Here is a 5188-nt window from a genome sequence, read left to right as displayed (position 1 = left end):
CCTGTCATCTTTGTCTCGTTCTGTAGACCTCAGTGTGCTGTCTCCACCTTCCCTTTACCTTCCCCTGAAGATAGTGTGCTTCTCTGTTGGTTGTTGCGCATTCCTAGTCTAGGTTTAAATTTCCCTTTGATTTCTTGAATCTTCTAGAAGAGACTTCTTGTTCTTCCCTTTTTGTTGTTTTCTTCTCTCTCTGCGTTGGCCATTATAGTAGCTCTCCTTATCTCTTTGTGACAGTTGCTGAGAAACTGCGTTCAGGATTCTACCCCTGCGTTTGTCACCTTTTGCTTTGGCTTCTCGTCTGTCCTTAGGGTGGTGGTTGTTAGTGCCATCGAGTCAATTCTGACTCCCAGTGGCCCTGTGGACGGCAGAGCAGAAGGCTGCCCGGTCTTTTTCCTCCATCCTCTCTTCTGGTGCTCTATCAGACAATGCTCTGATGCTACTCACAGGGGTTTCATGGCCAGTTTTTCCGGAAGTGGGTGGCCGGGTCCTTATTCCTAGTCTGTCTAGACTGGAAGCTCCACTGAAACCTGTCCACCATGGGTGGCCCTGCTGGTGTTTGAAATCCCAGTGGCATAGCTTTCAGCATCACAGCAACACACAGCTGCCACAGTATGACGTTGGACAGATGGGTGATATGGTTCCCTGACCGGGAAACGAACCTGGGCCACAGTGGTAAGAGCACCGAATCTTAACCGCTAGACCACCAGGGCTGGCTATTATAAAAGTAATACATGATGATTTGTAAAAGATTTACATCTTACATATAATTTAAAAAGAGAAAGATGGGGAACAATTCAATAAATGTGACTGGGAAAATTGGCTATCAAATTGGAAAAAAGTAAAGTAAAATTCCCTACTTTAATTACAAAAATAAATCCTCGTTGATTAACAAAACCTAAAAAGCAAGACTGACAATTATGGAAGAAAATATGGAAGAACACATTTATGACTTTATTTAAAAGACACAAAAACCATCCCTCTATTAGAGAAATAATTCACATCCAGAATGCACAGAGAACTCCTTCAAATCAACAAGAAAAAGACAAAGCAATAGGGAAAAACGTGGGTAAAGGCTGTGGACAGACAGATGACTGATAAGGACAGACGTGGTCAGTACCATATGCAAGGGGCTGGACTGAGCCTGACTTGAGAAAGGACAGATGAGATAGTTTCCGACTGTAAGATTGACAAATCTTTTACAGTTGGTGATACCAAGTATTGACCAGGGTGACTGAAATAGAAAACATGGGATTTGAGAGTCCAGTCTCCATAATACACAGACTTCCCACATTGCATTCTCAACTTGGACAATGACTTGGACAGTACTGTAAGCATCCCTGGGTGGTCCTGCCCTCTGCTAATTGTGGAGAGAGTGGAAGACAAAACAGAGGCCCTTCAGCTGTGGTTAGAAGAACAGACTCACATCTCAGGCCAGCTCTGCCACTTACTGGCTCAGAGGCCTGGGGCATTGACCCCCAAATGCCATTGCCTTGAGCAGGTCCATTTATTTCCCGGAAGCCCAGCATCCTCATCTAAATGGTGGGCACAGGGTCATTGGGAGGATTAAGTGAGATGAGCCGTCTTTGGTACCTGGTCCAAATCCTGACACATAGCAGGTGCTCACTCAATGATGGCCAATATTAGGATCATATATTTGATCCCCCAAAAGTTATATTCCCATGACAGTAGACTCTGGGACAGGCACACAATAAATACTGGCTAATTCTAGGGTTTTGCCTCAAATATTCACAAAAGGTTCTAATTTCAGATAATAATGAAATCAAGATAGATGTTAATAAAGTTCGTCTCTCTGTTCTCTACCACATTTAGCCCTTCTGGAAATTTGGCACCGAAATCATGCCCAATAATACAACTCCTACTTGCCATATAAAATACATTTTACAGTAAACAAATAAGCGGATAAATGTATGGACAGACAGAGATACACAGATCGTTCAGGGAAGATTATCCATACAGTTCATCTTCCTTAAGTATTCGGGCGTCTTTACATGTATCTCTGTCTTCTTGTCTTGCTTGGTAACAATGCAAAGCAGGGTGTAGCTTTTTTTCCCCTTTCCTTCCTCCCCAACACACTGGTTGACCAGCAATCCTGTTGATCATATCTCCAAACCAGATTTTTTTTCTTGAGCTTTCAACTTTTTATGTTGAAATAATTTTAGATTTAGAAAAGAGTTGCAAAAATAATGTAGAGTTCCCGGGAAAACCTTTCATCCAGCTTCCCCAGATGTGAACATCTGACACAACCACAGTGCAACTATTGAAATGAGAAAAGTAATGTGGCTACAGTGCTGTCAGCTCATCTCCAGACCTTATCCAAATTCTGGCATTTGTCCCACTCAGGTCCCTTTTCTGGTCTAGGATCTGATTCAGCAACCCACGTGCGTTTAGTTGTCCCGGTCTCCACCCCTCTGTGACAGATCCTCAGTCTTCCCTTGTCTTTTGTGACCTTGACACTTGTAAAGAGTCCTCACCAGTTATTTTGTAGAATGTTCCTCAATTTGGGGTTCTTTGCGTTATATCAGAGTTGCCTGAAGTCAGTGTGTCTCATTATTGGTGATGTCAACTGTGGTCACTTGGCAAAGGCTGTGTCTGTAGGATTTCTCTACTCCGAAGTTACGTTTTTCTCCTTTGTCCTTAATAAATATCCTGTGGGGAGAGTCTTTGATACTATGAAGTATCCCATTTCTCATCATTCTTTTGCCCACCCACTTTAGCAACCACGATTGGTTCTTGGCTGCAACACTTATTGCTCTGGTGTTTGCCAAATGGTGATTCTTCAAATTCTATCACTCCTTTCACATTTATTAATTGAAATTTCTGTAAGGAAGCACTGTTCTTTCTCCTTCATTTATTCAATTATTGACTTAACATTGTTTATTCTTATAATTACTGGTTGCTCAGTTTGCTCCACATTTGGTGTTGGGAGGTCCTTCAAGTTGGCTCCTGTGTCATTTCAGCATACCCCCATCATTTTTTAAGCACTTCCTTACTTTCTGGCATCACACTATGTTCCCGGCTCATCTTGTGTATTTCCTGCCCCAGCTCTGGAACCAGCCATTTCTTGGGGGAACTCTGCTTGGTTTTATTGGAGAACAGTAGTTGAAATCATGATGGGGGCACGAGGTGCACCCAGTGCTACTAAGTGTCTCCAAACCGTATCCTGTAGCTTCCCTCTTCTTTCCATGCCCACCGCCATCCCCTGGTGCAAGCCGTCATGTTTCACGTGGATAATTGCCTCTTTTTGGGTCCCCGTATTTCCAGTCTTGCCTTCCTCCAGTCCATCCTCCAGCAGCAGCAAAAAATAATCTTAAAACATTATCTGGACCATATTATTCCCTTGCATAAAGCCTTCAATGGGTGTCAGGGTTAGATCAGGTAAACAGAGCTCACTCTGTGTTCGAGCTCGGGGAACTGAAGCCTCGCTCAAGGGCAGCCACTGACAATACTGGGCTGCCACATCCTGGGTGCAAGGTTGACAAACTTTTTTTGTAAAGGACCAGAAAGTAAATATTTTAGGTTTTGCAGGCCTCTCAACTATGCTGGTGTAGCATAAAAACACACGCAAACAATATACAAATAAATGAGCATGGCTGTGTTCCAGTAAAACTTTATTTACACAAACAGGCAGTGGGCGCATTTGGCCTTCGAGGCAGAGATCGCTGACGCCTGCCTTTGTGGGTAGTTTTCAAAAGCTTGTGCAAAGCCGCTACAACCCTTAGGAAGCTCACAGTGGGTAGCCCCGCAGTTAATACTTAGGAGGTTCTTCAGGAAGCTGCCAATCCCCCCCAACTTCCACTGCCCTGTCTGCCTGCTGCTGACTCCAACTAGCTTTTCTTCTCCTGCCTGCTGAGTTTCTTACGAGTGCCTCCCACTGGCAGTCTCTAACCTGGAACCCACGGGGAAGAGGATACTGGGAAATGTAACAATGGCAACAGACAGTTTAGCCCACTGGCTTCCAATTTCCCATGGACTGAAATTCACTCCTTACCAAGGCTGCCTTCTCTTCCTGTTGCTCACTGCACACTCTCCACTATGTCCCTCTCTCTTTAAACCTGCTGACCTCTTTTCCACCTCAGGACCTTTGCACATGCTGTACCATTTGCTTGGAATATTCCTTCTGCCCTTTTCCCAAGGTTAGCTCTTTTTTAATCTTTTAGATCCCAGATTAAAGGGTACTCTCTTAGAGAGGACTTCCTTGACCCTCTGTTTAAAATCACCTCCCCGCCAGGGGCCGGCACCATGGCCAAGTGGTTAAGTTCACATGCTCCGCTTCGGCGGCCCAGGGTTTCACCAGTTCGCATCCTGGGCACAGACATGGCACTGCTCGTCAAGCCATGCTGAGGTGGCCTCCCACATGCCACAAGGACCTATAGCTAAAAATATACAACTATGTACTGGGGGGACTTTGAGGAGAGAAAGGAAAAATAATATCTTTAAAATCGCCTCCCCTTTTATTAGAACCTGGCTTAGCTTCTCAAAGCTAAGGGACTATGTTGTCCCCTGTCACATCTCCAGGATTTAGAACAGTGCCGGGCACACAGAGGGGGTCAAATACTGAATGAATGAATGTAACACCACAGATGGCTGACATTCACTGGTTGGTTGATTGCCGATCTGCTTCCTGTATCTGTAGAAGCTCTTTCAGGGCAGGGGTTCCATTTATTGCTTATACCCAGTCCCTAAAATAGTGCCTGGAACGTAGTAGGTCTTCAGTAAATGTTTGTTGAGTGAATGAATGAATGAATCTCACACATTTAAAAAACTTTATTATGAATAGTAGGTCCTAGATAACCATGGAATCAGGTAAAATTACATAGCAAAGGTTCCTTTTTATTGAGTATGTTCTGCCCATTCAGTGTCTAGACTTCTCATATCTCCGTGTGGCCACCCATCCAAGGAGGGGAACTCTGGATCTGGAAGGTCCCCTCTGAGTTTAGGACCAGTGAGTCCTGTCAGTTCTTTGCATCACCTTAAGATGTCACTAAGTGACTTGGCCATGGCTCCCGCTGGCTGTTGCTCAAAGAGCTGGGAGGTCAGGGCAGGATGGGAGGAAATGACCTGGTGTCACGAACAAATCCCCCACTTCCTCAGCGCCTGGCAGACAAGGCGACAAGGTGCTGACAAGGGGCTCCCCCGGCCTTACTGGACTTTCGTCAGCACACCTGAT

The sequence above is a fragment of the Equus asinus genome, chromosome 15 (assembly GCF_041296235.1).
Source record: "Equus asinus isolate D_3611 breed Donkey chromosome 15, EquAss-T2T_v2, whole genome shotgun sequence".
NCBI classification, from domain to species: Eukaryota; Metazoa; Chordata; class Mammalia; order Perissodactyla; family Equidae; genus Equus; species Equus asinus.
The sequence above is the reverse complement of the archived record's forward strand: the minus strand, read 5'-3'. Positions refer to the sequence as shown.